Genomic DNA, 18,717 nt, shown 5'->3' with positions numbered 1-18,717 from the left:
CAGCTTGTGTCTCCCTGGTGTAAGCCCATGTGATTCCCATATCTGGGGAAAGTCCAGACAAGTGGCATTTGCCTATTATGGTAAGGTTTGTCTGACTGCCAACCTTATTGGTCATTCTAGTGGCCAAGAGACCGTTAATCTTGGCCCACATTCAATAAATAGGGGTACATAGGTAAACAACGTGCTCAGACCCCCATGCTCAGATGCTCAGACGCTCACGCTCTGACTCACTTGCAGCTCGGACTCCCCTGCCTGCGTACCTTAGTTGCAGAGCTCACTTAAGCCTGCCTATATATATATGTGGAGCCTATAGTCTCCAGCCAGCTGTGCACATCTGCACACCACAGTGTTATCAGGACCAGATCCTGTATTGCCTGCCTTTATCTACAGAGCTCAGACTCTCGAGCAGCTGTGCACATCCTGCATGCCCGCTGCCTATCACTGCCTGGTAAGTGCCACTGCCGCTGAGTTAACCAGGAAGCAGGCTCTGAATTGTCTGCACAAGCTATCGGCCTGTTAGCCACGTGAGAACCATGCTAGAGACTGCATGATATCCTTCTCCTGCACCTGAGATCCTGCCTGCTAAGAATCCATGGACAGAGCATCCAGAAGAAGCCAGCAGCACAAAGGCAGAGATTACATCCTTTGCCAGAAGAACAAAGTCAGAGACTGTCTTTCCCCAGAAACCGGGAAGATTCATCCTTTCCCCTGAAGCTGGGAGGATTCCAGCCTCAAAGTCCACGGGCAAAGCTCCCCTGAAGTTTGGACGCTAGGCATAGGCTGTGACATAGTCCCAGAGGGTGATTATTGATTAATCAGAATTGTGAGTAAATGCTTTAAAACCTCTGTAATGTAAGTTGCCTCTGCCATAGAGCAGAACCAGTTTCCAGCCCACTCTGCTGAATGAATAGTGTATAGACCCCAAGCGGTATTTGCCATGGGGGAAAATCCTCTCTCTGTTTATAGTTTGAATGTTTGCTAGTTATTAATAAGTCACTGTAGATATTTTATTCTAGAATGTTTTCATAACCGTGTAGAATCCATTTTTAATATTAATATACAGTGGTTGGGGGTGGCAGAGTTCAGAATATTGAGTTTAATAAATATATATTTTTATATAATATTATCTCACCCCAATCAATTTCTCCCCTCCACCAAAATCAGTGTAGGCAGCAGAATACCCCTCCGTGAAACCTGTCCATGGCAGGGGGGCTTAGAACTAGATGATCCTTGTGGACCCTTTGTTGTGGAGAGTGTGTAGGCCTGAAAATAGACTTATTTATGCCTTGTCCTGCCTGGACAGGTTTTTCTGCCCAAAACAGAGGTAAACACATAACGAGCACAAAGGGGCACAACAGACCTGGTGCCATAAAGTCTGGCCTGCCCAGGACCCCTGATTGTGTAAGGTGGTTGTGTAAGCCCCCACAAGCCCAGCTTGTGCCTGCCTAGTGTAAGGCCCATGTGATTCCCTTATTTGGTAGGTGCAGGCTTGTGGCCTTTGCCTATTATGGTAAGGTTTGGCTGACTGCCAACTTGATTGGTCATTCTAGTGGCCAAGGGGCCATTAATCTAGGCCCACATTTAATAAATGGGGGTACACGGGTAAACAACGTACTCTCAGGCTCCCCCACATGGCTCACTCACTCAGGCCCCCCCTACTCACACTCACTTGCTTGCTCAGGCTCCCTTGCTCACTCAATCTCATTATTAGGCTTAGACTCACAAGCACTGCTTCTTGCTTATTCCTGCATGACTGTTTTCTTTGGTGTTATTATGGAGGCAGGATCTCCCATAGTCTCTTAGCCAGCTGTGCACACTTGCACGCCACTGTGGTGAATTATCAGGATTAGATCCTATATTGCCTGCCTTTACCTACAGAGCTCAGACTGCCATGCAGCCGTATATACTACTGCAAGCTCGCTGCCTTATCATTGCCTGGTAAGTGTGCCACTGCCGCTGAGTTAACCAGGAGCAGACTCCACTTGTCTGCACGTGATCGGCCTGCTAGCCAGCGTGCTGACACTGGGCATCATACTCATGCACCTGCAGTCCTGCCAAGAGGCCCTGGACAGAGCATCCAGGAGAAGCCAGGAGACAAGGGCAGAGATTGCATCTGTGATCAGGAGAACAAGGTCAGAGGCTGTCATTTTCCCCACAAGCTGGGAAGATTCCAGCCTCAAAGTCCACGGGCAAAAAGCCCCCCTGAAGATTTGGACACTAGTAATAGGCTGTGATGTAGCCCTGGAGGGTGATTGGTAATTACTAAGAATTGTAAGTAAATGCTTTAATGCCTCTGTAATTTCTATTGCCTCCTGCCATAGAGCAGAAAGAGCTTTCAGCCCACCTGCTGGGCAAGTAGCATATAGACCCCAAGCAGTATTTGCCGTGGGGAAAAAATTCCTCTCTGTTTATAGTTTGAACTGTTTGCTAGTTATTAATAAGTTATGGTGTGATATTAATCCTAGAATGTCTTTCATGATCATGTAGATCCTTTTAATATTAAAATACAGTGGTTGGGGATGGTGTGAGTTCAGAATATTGAAGGTAATAAATATATATTTTTATAGAATATTATCTCTCACTGTTGAGAAATGTTTAAAGGATAGGGGACATGGGTCCCTGGAAGCTTTGTACAATCTAGTCCTTGATATGATGTCTGAGTGTATTGAGATGCAGTAAGCCGCAGTGGTGTATGTGATGAAGCTCAAAGGCATTTGTTCTTGAGCCTTCTGATAAACAACTTCTGTGGGACTGTGTCCAGATAGAAGGAGTAACTAGCTTCAGCAGGAAACTGCAAGTAGGAGGACCATGCAAATTCCAATCTTTAGATGCACCAATCGCTAAATAGCAGTGCTAAATAGCACGCTGGATTCGCACTAACATGTATGATGATGCTCCAAGTATAAAAGCCTGATGTTTGCAATAAACTTTGGACTATCTTGAGGCTAACTCATATTGAGTTGTCTCCTGATTTTCCCAAATCCTGCCTCTGGATCACACCAATTAATTTCTCCCCTGCACCACAATCAGCATAGGCGGCAGAATACCCACTTCATGACACCCTTCTGTGGCCGTTTGAGCTGATCCTCTAGCTCAGACATAGGGGAGAGATGAACATTCCAGGGATAGGCCACATAAATGGCAACAATAGATAAATTAATATAATTTCATTGGAGCATCAAGAACTTAATGTCTAGAAGCACAGTTTATTCTCCCCCTTCTCCCGCTGGCTTCTGCTGCTGCAGCTTCGCCTATCTTCCCCGGCTGCTGTTTTGGCTACTGCTGCTTCTGCTGCTTTGCTGCCGCTTGACCCCTCCCCCATCTCTCTTAAGGTTATTGTATTGTTGTTTTTTTTTTTTTCCTTCCTTCCTTCTCTAGTTATTATTTCTCTTTACATTGGTATACTTATACTATAAGAAAATACAATTTCATCTTTCCCTGACTTTCAAAAAAGGAGGGGGGGGTTTGTGTTGTGAATTTTCTTCCCGGGGGAGGGATCAGCCCAAACCCAGGACACCTTCCAACCCTGACTGATTCTATGATTCTATGAAAATATAAGGTATTCAGTAGTCCAATGAAAAGAGATAAATTTATCTTTCTTTTTTTCTGTGTCCAATCCCTAAAACTGTTTATCCTTTAGACTTGAATTTCTCTGGAACATCAGGCGTAGCCTTAAAACTGTAACATACAGCAAGAGTGGCCAGGCACTGTGTTGTGGTAGGCCTCATAGGCCCGAAATAGGTTTATACATGTCCTGCCTTGCCTAGGCATGTTTTCCTGCTCCACCAGAGAGGCAAGCGTGGGAAACAGACAAAAAACCTGGAGCCATAGAGTCTGGCCTGCCCAGGGTCCTGTGGTGTAAGGTACACACACGTAGCTTGTGCCTGCCTAGTGGAAGGCCTGTGCTTTTCCCAAATTAGGGAAAAGCAAGCCTATGGCTTTGCCTAATATGGTAAGGTTTGGCTAACTGACATCCTGATTGGCTATTCTTGCGTCCAGAAGGCAATTAATCTCAGCCCACATTGATAAAAGGAAACAGGCAGGTGAACAATGTGCTTTTGCTTCCTTACTTTTCTTCCCTGCTCTTTGTCATACTCTCTCTGCTGTGCCCAGCCATGCTGCTGTTGCACACTGTCTTATTGCTTGCCTGGTGAACTCCGCTGCCGTGAGTTACCAGGAGCAGACCCTGGATGTCTGCACATGATCAGCTTGTGTGGCCAGCTGACATCGTGCTGAGACTGCACCACATCTGCCTCTGCACCTGAAGGTCCTGCCTAGAATTTCTGGACATATACACAGATCATCCAGAGGAAGACAGGACAACAAGGTCAGAGATTGTCTGCATCCTTTCCCCAGAAGCCGGAAATATTCAAGCTTCAACGTCCAACAAGACAGGGTCCCCTGAAAGCATTGGGGCACTGTTTGGACTGTGGCTAGCCCCCACGAGGGTAATAATAATAATAATCTGTGAGTAAATGCTCAATGCCTTTTGGTAATTCTTTACTGCCTTCTGCCGTAGAGAAGAGCTTGGGAAAGCTAGTGGGAAAGCAGTGGGAAAGCAGTGGGAAAGCAGTGTTTGACCGCAGGAATAATCTCTTCCAGTTCAATTAATGTTTACATATTTTGCTGGTTACATTAGATGCAGATATTATCCATAGAATGTTTCCACTACTGTGTAAGAACCAAAATATTATTAAAATCAGTGGTTGGGGGGTGCCAAGAGTTCTGAATAGCAAAATTAATAAACAACATTAATTTTGGAAAACATCAAAATAAGCCTAAACATGTCCTGGCCTGTCCAGACATATTTTTCTGCTCTCCCTTCTTCTGCTATGGGGAGAAGCAAGTGTGGGAAAGAGGACAAAGAACCTGGATTCTGGCTTGCCCAGGCTTGTTTTATTCTTGTTTACATCCTGTGGTTAACAAGGTACATACACTTGGCTTGTGCCTGCCTTGTGCAAGGCCTATGTTTTCCCTGAATTTGGGTAAAGTCAGCCTATGGCTTCACCTAATATTGTTAGGCATGTCTAACTGCCATTCTGATTGGCTAATTTGTTTCCAAAGGCCCATTGGTCTCGGGCTGTATTGATAAAAGAAATGATGAGAAGGTAGAGACAATGTGCTTGCTGGCTGCTGCTGTCATTGTTTCTGCTTTATTGTACTCTCTGCTTCTGGCAGTGTTCTCCCTCACTGCCTCACTGCATCCTACTGAGCTCTAAACTGGCTCTGCCACAAAGTAACAAACCCTGATACTTTGGGTTTGACTGCCTGGAAACTGCCTGCTTTGAGTTTACCAGGAACAGGCATAAATGCCTCCACATGATAGGCCTGTCTAGCCATTGTGACATCTGTGATGAGATTGCACATCTGCAGGACATCTTGCCTACACTTCAGAGTCTCCTGCCAAGACTGGGAAGCCCTTGGAGGGACACAGGTTTTTCAGAAGAATCAGGACCAGGTCAGAGATCATCTTCCTCCTTCCTCAGAATCCTTGATAAAGCCTGGGAAGAATCAGAAGCTTCAGTGGCTAAGAAGACACCAATAGAACCTTCTGTAAGTGTTTGGGTGATATCTGAAGCTGTAGCTAGCCCCATGAGTCAGGAGCTGATTTTGTGATTACATACTCAATGCCTCTTTAGTAAAACTCTGTAACTGAATCTAATTGAACCCTAGCCTTCTGCCTTAAAGCAGAAAGGAGCTCCTCAAGTCCATCCAGTGAACAAGTGGATAAGAACCTTCTCTTCCAGTTCAACTGAGTTTAATGTTACATTACTGATAGTTATTTCTTAAACATTCTAGATCCTATGTTATCATCTGTATAATGTTTCCATGACCATTGCAAAAGAACTTGATTATTATTAAAATTAGTGGTGGGGGATCAAGACTCCTGAATATAAAAAATAGTATATAATATTAATTTTGCAAAAATCCTATCTCACATCAATTAATTACCCCTCTATCACAGGAAGATTATCATATCACTATACCTGGATGTGTTTAAAGGTCATTTGAATGTGATGCTAGAGGATATAGTTTAGGGATGAACCTTGTAGAGTAGGGTATAGGTTGGACTAGGCGATCCTGAGGGGCTTTTCCCAACTGTAATGTCTCTGTGATTTCCTCTGCTCCTGTCCCTTGCCACCAAGGAGCAGAGGCTGCTCCCTCCTCACTACCACCTCCCTGCAGGCAGCTGCAGAGAGCAAGCAGCTCTGCCCTCAAACTCAACAGCCTTCTGCAGCCTCAACACCCCCAGTTCCCTCAGCCCCTCCTCACAGCCCAGTTGCTCCAGCCCCTTCTCCAGCCTCACTGCACTGCTCTGGACAGGCTCCAGCCCCTCAATGTCCTTCCTGCAGTCAGGGGCCCAGAGCTGAGCACAGCATTTGAGGGGTGGCCTCAGCAGTGCTGAACACAGAGGAATGATCCCCTCTCATCCCTGCTGCCCATCCTGTTGCTAACAACACCCAGGATGCCATTGGCCTGCTTGTCCACCTGAGCACTGTTGTCTCATGGTCACTCACAGCCACCCAACATTCTCAAGTCCCTCTCCAGGCTGCAGCTTTCCACCCATACATCCCCAGGTCTGGAGCTCCCCACAGGGTTGTTGTGCCCCAAGTGCAAGACCTGCCCCTTGGCCTTGTTGAACAATGATCCTTGGCCCTTGGCTCTCACCTGCCCAGATCCCCTTGTAAAGCTTTCCTACCCTCTAGCAGATGGGCACAGCCACCCAGTTTGTTGCCATCTGCAGACTTACTGAGGGTGCACTCAGTCTTCTCATCCAGATTGTTCATAAAGACATCTCCACAGCATTTTCCGACTGGGCCACTGCATGTCAGACAGCATATTAGAAAGGCTGTGAGCAGTGAGGGATCCTGGCCTTGAGTCTTGAGAGTAACAGAATCAAACTTGTGTTTAAGGGTTGTATGGGTGTGGTGCTTAGGGAGATGGTTTAAGGTGAATCTTGTAGAGCAGGGTTATAGGTTGGACTTGGTGATCCTGAGGGGCTTTGCCAAGCTGCATGTTTCTGTGTTTCTGTCAATTATGTCAGCAGCCTCCACACTTCGCTTCCACTGCTGCTCATTCTTGTAGACAAGATGCACTCCCCTGTCATCAGGTACCTGGAGTATCTCAAAGAACAAGAAGTCCTGGAGAAGTGATATCTTTAAGGAAGTTATGAGACATCTGGAAATCAATTCTCTGACTCTGGAAGAGCTTTCAGTAAGCTCTTTCACTGGTAACTTGTCACTTGGCAAAGAAACATTCAGTTTGATGATTCCAAGGGAGCCATTAATATCTCAGTGAAGATAAAAAGCAAAAAGGAAAGAAATACCTCATGAAACCAAACAGAGATCACTCAAGCATTCAGTTTCTGAGCTTCTCAGTTCAAGAAAGACCTCAAGTTGCTGAAGCATGTCCAGAGAAGGGAAATGAAGCTGGTGACCACTGTAGTTTATAAAGAGGCTCTGGCCATCAGGCATCAGACAAAGCAGCTCAACCTGCACCAATGTAATGTCCCATGAAAGATGAACTGAGTCAGGCCACAACCTGTGAGCATCAATTATTTCTGCTGTAATCACAACTATGATTTAGAGCATCACAATCACTCTTTATCAACTGACTGCATTAAGAATGGAGTCAGCTTGCTCCTCAAGCAGCACGCTGGACAACCCTGGAAATAGGATTTGGAAGAGGGATGTGAGATTGAATGCTACAAAATACAGGGTGAGGAGGAGAAGGCATTTCATAGCTCTTAGGATGTTGGGTAGAAACAGCAACAGAAGATCTGTACATCACAGGGGTTTAATCACCAAGGAAAACCAGGAAAAGAGTGGTGAGGAGTCACTGTGACAAGAAGATTCCAAAACCAACCAAAGGTGGAGGAAAGTCATTGGTAAGAAAGCCCCTCAAAAGCCACACAGGTCAGCAGTGTTGGTCACACATGGTGTGTTGCCTCTTTGAAAACCTGGTAGAAAATGGTAAATTACCTGAACAATAGAAAATGCACTTTCCCTGATGTATACCTCCGGGATTTGGCCATCCCTTGGCTTCTGCATGCAGACTTCTCAGCTCAGACATACTAGAGTCATAAAAACATCAGAGGAGGACAAGAGTGATCGAAGGTCTGCAATGGCTTTCATATGAGAGACTCCTCAGCAGAGAAGAGATCATCATGAACATATGGAAGAACTCAACAAAATCATGAGAGCCCTGAGAGGATGCTTAGGGCTTGGGGTTTTATTCTCTTCCTATAGAGCAGCAAGGAACATCAGATTCATCTAGCAAGAACCAAGGCCAAAGCAAGCAAAGAAAAGATTGTTCTTCTTGCAGTGAGTAAGAGACCTGGTGACGCCCTGGACAAGGACAGGTGTAAGTGCTGAAACCCTGCATGGGCTCAAGAGAGGGCTCAGCAGGCCCCAGAAATCTGCAAGATGCCTCTGAAGCAAGAAAATGGTCCCAGAAAAAGCTTATAAATCATATAAGATGCAATAAGAAAATGTCCATGGGGACAAATTAGGAAGAAATTCTCCCCCATGAAGGTGGCAAGGCTCTGGAACAGGTTGCCTGGAGACTCGGTGCATACTCCAAACCTGGAAATCATTGAATGAAAGAATGGTTTAGGTTGGAAGAGACCTCAAAGATCATCCAGTTCCAACCCCTGTCACAGAGGGGTATTCTGCCACCTACGCTGTTTTTGGCAGAGGGGAGAGATTAATTGGTGAGAGATAATATTCTATAAAAATATATATTTATTAAACTCAATATTCTGAACTCTCACCACCCCCAATCACTGTAATTTAATATTAAAAGGAGTCTACATGGTCATGGAAACATTCTAGGATTAATACCACACTGTAACTTATTAATAACTAGCAAACAGTTCAAACTATAAACAGAGAGAGGATTTTTCCCCACGGCTTAATGCCACTTGGGATCTACATACTATTTACCCAGAAGAGTTGGCTGAAAACTCTTTCTGCTCTATAGCAGAGGCAATAGATTATTACAGAGACATTAAAGCATTCACTTACAACTCTTATTAATCAACAGTCACCCTCCGGGGCTACGTCACAGCCTATTACTAGTGTCCAAGCTTCAGGGGAGTCTTTGCCCATGGACTTTGAGGCTGGAATCCTCCAGGCTTGAGGGGAAAGGAGAATCTTCCTGGCTTCTGGGGAAATGGTCTCTGACCTTGTGCTGCCGGATTCTTCTGGATGGTCTCTCCAGGGATACATAGGCAGGACCTCAGGTGCAGAGGCAGGATGTCGTGCTGTCTCAGCATGATGTAACACTGTCCAGCAGGCCGATCACATGCAGACAAGTGGAATCTGCTCCTAGTTAATCAGCAGCAGTGGCACGCTTACCAGGCCATGATAGGGCAGCAGGCATGCAAGGTGTGCATGGCTGCTCTGGAGTCTGCGCTCCGTAGGTAAAGGCAGGCAGTACAGGATCTAATCCTGACAATTCACCACAGTGGCGTGCAAGTGTGCACAGATGGCTGGGACACTATGGGCTCCACATATATATAGGCAGGCTTAAGTGAGCTCTGCAAGTGAGTATGCAGGCAGGCAAGCAATGTGGGGAGTCTGAACAATCAGGAGAGTCTGAGCACATTGTTTACCTGTGTACCCCTATTTATTGAATGTAGGCCAAGATTAATGGCCCCTTGGCCACTAGAATGACCAATTAGGTTATGGCAGTCAGCCAAACAATACCATAATAGGCAAAAGCCACTTGCCTGGACTTCCCAAATATGGTGATCACATGGGCCGCGCACTAGGCAGGCACAAGCTGGGCTTGTGGGGGCTTACACAACATGTTTACAACCACATTATACAATTAGGGGTCTTGGGCAGGCCAGACTTTATGGCACCAGGTCTGTTGTGCCCCTTTGTGCTCGTTATGTGTTTACCTCTGTTTTGGGCAGAAAAACCTGTCCAGGCAGGACAAGGCATAAATAAGCCTATTTTCAGGCCTACAGACCCTCCACAACAACCCCCCACCATAGGCAGTGACACGTCCTACTAGAACAGGTCATTCAGGGCCTCATCCTACCTGGCCTTGGACACTTCCAGTTAGGGAGTATCCACAATGTCCCTGAGCAATCTATGCCAATGTCTCACTACCCTCACTGTAAAGAACCATTTCCTAACATGCAGTTTCAATCTCCTCTCTGCCGGTTCAAATCTCTTACTCCTCATCCTGTCATTACCAGACCTTGTCAACAGTCCCTCTCTAGCCTTCTTGTAGACTCCTTCAGATACTGGAAGGCAACTATAAGGTCTCCTTGAAATCTTCTCTTCTCTGGCCTCCTCTGGGCTTGTTCCAACAGTTCAATATCCCTCCTGTGTTGCAGGCTCCAGAACTGCACACGATACTTCAGGTGGGGTCTCAGGAGAGCAAAGTGACAGAAGCCCCTCCTTTGCCCTGCTGGCCATGCTGCTCTTGCTCCAGCCCAGTGCACAGCTGCTGTCTGGGCTGCACTCACTCTGCAGGTTCATGTCAAGCTTTTCATCACCCCAGACCCACAGGTTCTTTTCTCAGCCATTCGCCACTCAGCCTGGAGTTGTGCTTGGGATTATGCCCACTCAGGTGCAGGACCTTACACTTGGCCTTGTTGAATGCCATGAGATTGGCCTGGGCACACCTCTGCAGCCTGCCCAGGGCCCTCTGGATAGATCCCTGCCCTCTAGCACAGATTGGTGCCATCTGTAGACTTGCTGAGGGTGCACTGATTCCTCTATCCATATTACTGACAAAGATGTCAAACACCACTGGTGGCAGCACTGACCCCTGGGGGAGCCACTTGGCACTGGTCTGCAGGTGGACCTTGTGCCCTTGATCACAGCTCTCTGCATGCCACCATCCAGCCAATCCCTTATTCAGCACTGCTCCACCCATCCAGTGTGTGTTTTTCCAGTTTGATGACCAGGACATCATGTGGGACAGAGTCAAACACCTTCCTTAGGCAGGTTGGATGGAGTCTTGAGTCACCTGGTCTAGTAGGAGGTGGAGGTAGGTCATGTGTAAAAGAGCATTTCAAGCATCAAACACATCATCAGTGTCAGTAACATCATGTCACCTCCATACTGGCGGTTGGAACCAGATGATCTTTAAGGTCTCTTGCAACCCAAACCATTCTCTGATTATATGATGAACATCTGCCTAAAATACAGGAAGGAAAAGACTGGGGCAATTGCTCTGTTTCTGGAGTGCAAGGAGGTGGCTTTTTGAAGGGCTCTCTGCCTAAGGCAGGACACTTACGAATGAGCTGTGAAGGAAATGGATGAAGACATGACCCAATTTGCTGAACTGAGTTACTGAAGGCAGTAAAGGCAAGAGCTGCCAGTAGAGAGTGTCAGGAAGAGCTCATAAAATTGAGAGAGCAGATGACAAAATGATAGAGGAAATTGAATATAGATAAATGTAAAGTGATGCAGCTGAGAAAAGAAATCCTAACTTCAGCTGTAGCACAATGGGCTCTGAATGACTTGTTCCCCAGAATGAGAGTTGGAGCTGTCACCCACAGCTCTGTGCAAATGATGGTGTGGCTCTCTGTGGTGGCCAAAAAAATGAGGGTATGGAATGTTGGAGATGGATTATGAAACAGAAACTGGCCTTGTAAACACTGAGGTTCAGCTGCAAGCAGAAAGTGGTCATCTTCCCTGTCTGTACCCTGCTTGCCACATGTCAAAAGGCATGTGGCAGAGTCATGAGCTAACTGAGAAAAGAAATAAGGAAGCAAACCCAGACATTACTTGATCAAGGGCTGTGAAAGCAAGGTCAAAGGGACTCCACAAGGGACAGGCTCATGGAGCCAAGGAAATCACATCTACACAGGCTGATGGTGTACTCCAAGGCTTCCTTGAACACTTAACTGCCATGTTCACTGCAGCGTCAGCTGAGCAGATACAGGACAAGACTGCTGGGATGATGCTTATGACCAACCCAAGGAGCAAAGCCATGGAGAATTCAGGGATGTACAAGCACTAAGTTGAGGATCCAGATGGCCAGAAGGTTCTCATTTCAGGTTTTGTCCTCTCTTGTGTGTTTTGCACTCGTATCTCTTCACTTCATCTTTAGAATCATATAATCAGCCAGGGTTGGAAGGGACCACAAGGATCATCTAATTCCATCCCCGTCTGCCATGAGCAGGGACACCCTACCCTGGATCAGGCTGGCCAGAGGCTCATCCAGCCTGGCCTTAAACACCTCTGGAGATGAGGCCTCAATTGCCTCCCTGGGCAACTGATTCCAGGGTCTCACAACTCTCAAGGTTGAGGATTGAGGATGTCCCAGATGTATTTATCACAGACACTTGTGATTTTTCTGTCCCAGGAGACTGGAAAATGGCCAACGTGGTCCCCATCCACAAGAAGGGTCGGATGGAGGAACCTGGGAACTACAGACCTGTCAGCCTGACCTCAGTGCCAGGGAAACTGATGGAACAGGTTATCTTGGGGGTGATAAGAGCACACCTAAGGGATGGCAAAGGGCTCAGGTCCAGCCAGAATGGGTTTAGGAAGGGCAGATCCTGCCTTTCTAACCTGATCTCCTTCTATGATCAGGTGACCCACTTGGTGGATGTGGGGAGGCCTGTGGATGTGGTCTATCTGGACTTCAGCAAGGCCTTTGACACTGTCCCCCAGAGCAAACTACTGGCTAAGCTGTCAGCCCACGGCTTGGATAGCAACACTCTGTGCTGGGTTAGGAACTGGCTGGAGGGCCGGACCCAGAGAGTGGTGGTGAATGGCGCCACATCCAGCTGGCGGCCAGTCACTAGTGGTGTCCCTCAGGGATCTGTGCTGGGCCCCATCCTCTTTAACATCTTCATTGATGATCTGGATGAGGGCATGGAGTCAGTCATCAGCAAGTTTGCAGATGGCACCAAGCTGGGGGCAGATGTGACTGAGTTGGGAGGCAGAAGGGCTCTGCAGCGGGACCTTGACCACCTGTACAGATGGGCAGAGTCCAATGGGATGGGGTTCTGTCGGGGTACGGAGGCTGGCGAGAGGCGAGATCGGGGTACTGACGACTCGAGACAGCAGCTTCTAGGCATCTGTGCATCAGTACATCAGTACAATTTTATTAGGGTAGTGCAATGGCTTATATAGTGTCTCCGAGGAGGTGTTTCCAGTCAGCCTGGGGCTGGCAGAAGTGGACAGTACAGATTGGCCCCAAGTTATGTGTAAGGCAGAGATAGGTTACCTGTGGTAAACAACCTGTGAGTACCACCCAGGGGGGCTGGCCAGGGTCAGTCCCCCTTGGGGCTGTGTCCGCCCCGGGGGCCGGCAGATTCCACCCCCTGACAGCTGTGCGTGGGTTGCTCATGGTTGCCAGCTTAGGCCCCTGGGAATCAGTAAGACCCAAGGACACTTCCCATCACAGGGCCTGATGTTTACATTCCATACCTCGCTGCAGGAGAAAGCTTCCCACAGGGTTCAATAGCTCCAAGTTCAGGGTGCTGCACTTTGGCTACAACAACCCCATGCAGAGATACAGGCTAGGGTCGGAGTGGCTGGAGAGCAGCCAGAGAGGGATCTGGGGGTACTGATTGATACCCGCCTGAACATGAGCCAGCAGTGTGCCCAGGTGGCCAAGAGAGCCAGTGGCATCCTGGCTTGCATCAGGAATGGTGTGGTCAGCAGGAGCAGGGAGGTCATTCTGCCCCTGTACTCTGCACTGGTTAGACCACACCTTGAGTATTGTGTTCAATTCTGGGCCCCCCAGTTTAAAAGGGACATTGAGATGCTTGAGCGTGTCCAGAGAAGGGCGACAAGGCTGGGGAGAGGCCTTGAGCACAAGCCCTATGAGGAGAGGCTGAGGGAGCTGAGATTGTTTAGCCTGGAGAAGAGGAGGCTCAGGGGTGACCTTATTGCTGTCTACAACTACCTGGGGGGAGGTTGTGGCCAGGAGGAGGTTGCTCTCTTCTCTCAGGTGGCCAGCGCCAGAACGAGAGGACACAGCCTCAGGCTGTGCCAGGGGAGATTTAGGCTGGAGGTGAGGAGAAAGTTCTTCCCTGAGAGAGTCATTGGACACTGGAATGGGCTGCCCGGGGAGGTGGTGGAGTCGTCGTCCCTGGGGCAGTTCAAGGCAAGGTTGGACGTGGCACTTGGTGCCATGGTCTGGCCTTGAGCTCTGTGCTAAAGGGTTGGACTTGATGATCTATGAGGTCTCTTCCAACCCTGATGATACTGTGATACTGTGTGTGATACTGCAGGTCTCTGTTTTCTATTCTGTTTATGTGTCCATTGTGGGCCCAACCCACAGCCAAGATTTTTCAAACATTAAGAAGGTGAAGCCTCATGGAGATCACCACCATGAAGGGCGATCCCTTTCTCCTTCCTTCTGTTTCCTAGTCTTTAACCTGAGACACCTCAGGAAGGACCTTCCTTTTTGTTTCACAGTATCTTTAGGATCCTTAAAGGTTTCTTACTTTTTTGATTAGAAAACTTAAAATCTCTAGGAAGCCCAAGCAGATTATGTCAGCTGGCTCAGTCTCTGGGCTATTTGATTTCATGCTCTTGCTGACTCCTTCAGAACTTCCATTCACAAAAGCCTTGCTGACTTTCCAGATGAATAGTGGCTCACTTGTGTGGTGCAATTGTACCTCATCTGGACACCATTTTTAATAATCTGGTGCTTCAGGATCTGCTCAGAAGCATTCTTCAAATCCAAGGTCTCACTGCTTGCTTTGCCTCAGCTAGTAAGAACACTTTTGTGAGAGATTTCACAGCAGACCTAATGCAGTCAATAGTTTAGGTAGTTCACCCTTGAACCTGCTGACTGAGTGCCACCCAGTACTCCAGAACTGCACTGGTTAGTTTGTCAAATTGTTTTATAACTTCATCTGCTGAAACATCACTTTGAGACATTTTCTGACTCATCCTACATAAAGAAGGATCTGGGCTGGGGACTTCCCTAAGCTTCTCTTCACAGACAAAAAACATTGGCTGAGCTTCTCTGCTGCAGGCTTATCCTTTTCACTCAGTGCTTTGCCTCTAGATTCTTTGTCGGTCCTAGAGCTGGTCTCACAGGCTTCCTGCTCGGGTGTGCTTGAGAAAGACAATGCCACTGGTGTGCAATGCCTGAGTGAGCTCTGGGCACTGTGGGGTGAGAGTGGCCCTACAGGAGGTGTGGATGATGATCTAAGGAAAATGTCTCTCACTCTATGAACAGTAAACCTCGTCTTTTGAAAGACAAAAGTAAGCATGTGGGTGGCCAGTGCTGGCTGTATGATCTACCAGGTCATGTGTGCTGACTGCACTAGGCTAGGTGTCCCTCTGGTCTTCATGGGACAGCTTGATTCCTGATAGAAGATCCAGAAACCTCAAACCATGCTGTTTCCAGCCACCCATTTCTGCTGTTGTCCCTTTCTGCAGCCTGCCTTCTCCACCTGTGAGACAGATCCTGCAGGGTAGGGTAGCCAGATCTTCATGTGGGTGCAACATCTAAGTGGTGACGAGGGATTGGCAATCAGGTAAGGTCTCTGGGGATAGGCCACATATGGCACAGATGAGTTGAGCACACAACAGCTTTGGATGACTCAGCTCTCCAGAACCAGAGGGGAGTAAAACTCTGTTGTCGTTGAGTAGCTGCAATATGTTTGCAGGGCACAAGGACTTGTTCAGTGCCTTGCCTGAGGGAGAAGTTGATCACAAACACATTCCTCATACAGGAGACCTCCTCCTCCACTTTTCACATTCCCCAAGAATCACCTGCCTTGAGCCAAGGCCATAGGGTACACGTATAAGACAGAAAGTCCTTACTGGGACTGACAGCTCCCACCATGAGAAACCAGAGGTATTCCTTCTTTTAGCTCAGGTTGCTGCTTTCTAGCCACACTTGGTGAGATAGGTATCACCAGACAGCTCTGTGCTCTCACTCTATCCTCTCATTCTCCTGCAAGAGCCTCAGTTGTGCTCCAGCAATCTATCTCCACCTGGCCCAAGGCTGCATTGTTCCTCCACATCTCACAATTCAGAGCTGCAGCTTCTCTCCAGCAGCTTTAATTCAGTTACAGCTTCTTCAACTCCTGCAGATCAGTTTTGAACTCTTTGGTAGAATGTGTGCCTAGCAGAAACTGTATTTACTTTTCTGTTGTAGGCTCTTTGTACGCAGAAGGACAATCTCCCATTCTGGTCACCACACACAAAAAGTGTCACTGTTTTTTTAATGCTTCCCCCCCCCGCCCTGCTCCAGGTAATGAAGCAACCTCCATTTTTTTCTTTGGGGTGTATGCTGTGCAGAGCCTCATAGGTCAGCCATGAGTGTCAGCAGTGATGATGATTCACAACTGGAGTATTTTAAGCATGATTTTTCCAGCCCTGTTTTCTTCACTCAGACCCTGCAATCCAGGTACTCAGGAGCCAGCAATGCTGGAAGGGCTTGGTTCTGCCACAGAGGAACATCTTCTATCTGGTTTAAAAGTGAGGACCATGAAGAGACAGCTTTGTACAACTTCTCCTCTCAGCTGCTCCCTTGGACTCTGAACACGATTGAGTCTGGTAAAACCACCTCTATCCATATCTGAGAGACCAGGGAGGCAATAAAGAGACAAGATGAATGTGAAAGAGAGGAACATACTCTGCTCTAAACCTCCCTTGGCTCCTCTGAGGCTGGCTGTGTAAATCTGCTGGGTTTTCTTCATGTTTCTCTGTCTGTGTAGGTAAAACCTATGCGAAGTTTCACTGTGGAATAGGACAGGCTTTGAGAGAGATCTGCTCTGCTCAAGCCCACTTGACATGTCATCCAAAGCTTTTCTGCTTGCAAGTGCTGAACAATGTGCTGACTGTACATGAACAGAGAGAGACCTGCATGGGGAAAGATGACAAATACCAGTGAGGAGGGAGATTGTCCCTTATCCCTCTCTTGTGGGGTTACATATCAGTCCAAACCACAAGGGTTGGGTTTTGGGTGCCAAACCCAAGATTTAGATCATAGAAATGTCATGTTGGAAGGGTCCTGTGTGATTTGAATTGCAGGTGCAATTTTTCTATGTCACATCCTCCTGATCAGCTCTCACCGCCAGGTGATGGAAAAACATAAAAGGCTGTGCTTTGAAAGCAGCCTTCTGAGGCAAAGCAGGGGGGTGGTGCACCTGAGATGCACTCAGCCATGTTATCACAGAAAGAACAAGTACCTCCCTCCCTCCTAACCTGAAGTCAGATGTATCCACCTAGGTGCACCCAGCAACACTTACGACTGCCACTCTGACTTAGAGACCTGCTGCTGCTCTACATCCTGTTGCTTTTGCAGGAGGAAAACCCCTCACGTATCTGGGCAAATAGGACCCGCTGCTTTCCTGTGATGCCTTTGCAGTTCTCAGAGCGCTGTGCAGTGCGACGTCGCCATCTAGTGGGCGAGAGCATCTCTGCGGAGGTGGCTTCGGGATGCAAGTTACCGAAGTGCCATTCATCTCCAGGAACTATCTACAAAAGAAATCTTCCACTTGACCTACCCTCTGTGGTGAGACGACTTCTTTCCCACAATGACTGATGAAGCTGCTCTACACCTGTCAGCTGCAGAGAGCCTGGGTGCCCATATTAACTCCAAGCCTGCTCCTAACCTGCTAATATGAGGCAAGATAATAGAATCACAGAATCACAGAATGTCATGGTTGGAAAAGACATCAAGATCATCTAGTCCAACCATAACCTAACATCTCTTTATACACAACTGTTAGACCATATACCTGAGCTCCTCATCCTCATTTTGGTACAAGGTCTTTACAAGGAGGGTAGATGAGTACTGGAACAAGTTGCCCAGAGAGGTGTTTGTGGCCCTGTTCCTGGAGATATTCAAAGTCAGGCTCAACAAGACTCTGATCAACCTAATCTAGTTGAGGATGCCCAAGCTTATTACAGAGGGGATTGGACTGGATGAGCTTTGGAGGTTGTTTCCAATCCCGACCATTCTATGATTCTACATTCCAAACATGTTTTACACACCTCTAGGGATGTTGACTCCACCACTTCCCTAAGTAACCTGTTCCAGTGCCAAATGACTGTTTTTGTTGAAGAAAATTTTCTGGCTATCCACTCTAAATGTCCTGTGGTGCAGCTTGAGACCTGCATGTATCCTGAGTAAATCCTTCATGCATGGCAGGATGAACTCTGTGTTATTCCAACCCATCGTACTCATCTCCTGTGGGTAATTGGATTTTAGGAAAAAACCAAACCAAAACAAACCCCAAACGCACACAAAACTCAACAAATTCATTTCTTCCAGCAGCTGGCTCAGGACAATCTCAAGCACCAATCCAGGCTAGGTGAGGAGTGACTGAGAGCAGCCTGGAGGAGAAGGACCTGGGGGTGTCAGTTGGTGCCTAAGTGCCCAGAAGCCACCATTGGTCATTGGCAGCATAGAGCCAGATGCATGCGGGCTGCAGCCAGAGTAGGGAGAGCAGCAGTATTGGACCTGAGGAGGAGAAAGCACAAATGGAGGAGGGGAGGAGATGCTGGAGACTGTGCATTCCTAAAGCAGTGACCTACACGTATTTTAATGTGGGCTGGCCTATCTCTATCTTCTGCCAGGACATCCCTCCCCTGGAAAAGGATATACGAGACAAGGTTGATTTCTGGTGATGGAATCCTTATGTATGCCTCAGTTTCTCTATCCCAAGTTGCTGACCTGGTTTTCACTGGATGTGTGGGTATATGGGGCTGGTCCCACACCATATGAGGCATGATCCAAGTCAAAGTGGATAATTTTTATTCAGGG

The sequence above is a fragment of the Pogoniulus pusillus genome, chromosome 30, assembly GCF_015220805.1.
Source record: "Pogoniulus pusillus isolate bPogPus1 chromosome 30, bPogPus1.pri, whole genome shotgun sequence".
Taxonomy (NCBI): Eukaryota; Metazoa; Chordata; class Aves; order Piciformes; family Lybiidae; genus Pogoniulus; species Pogoniulus pusillus.
This window is presented reverse-complemented; position numbering follows the sequence as displayed.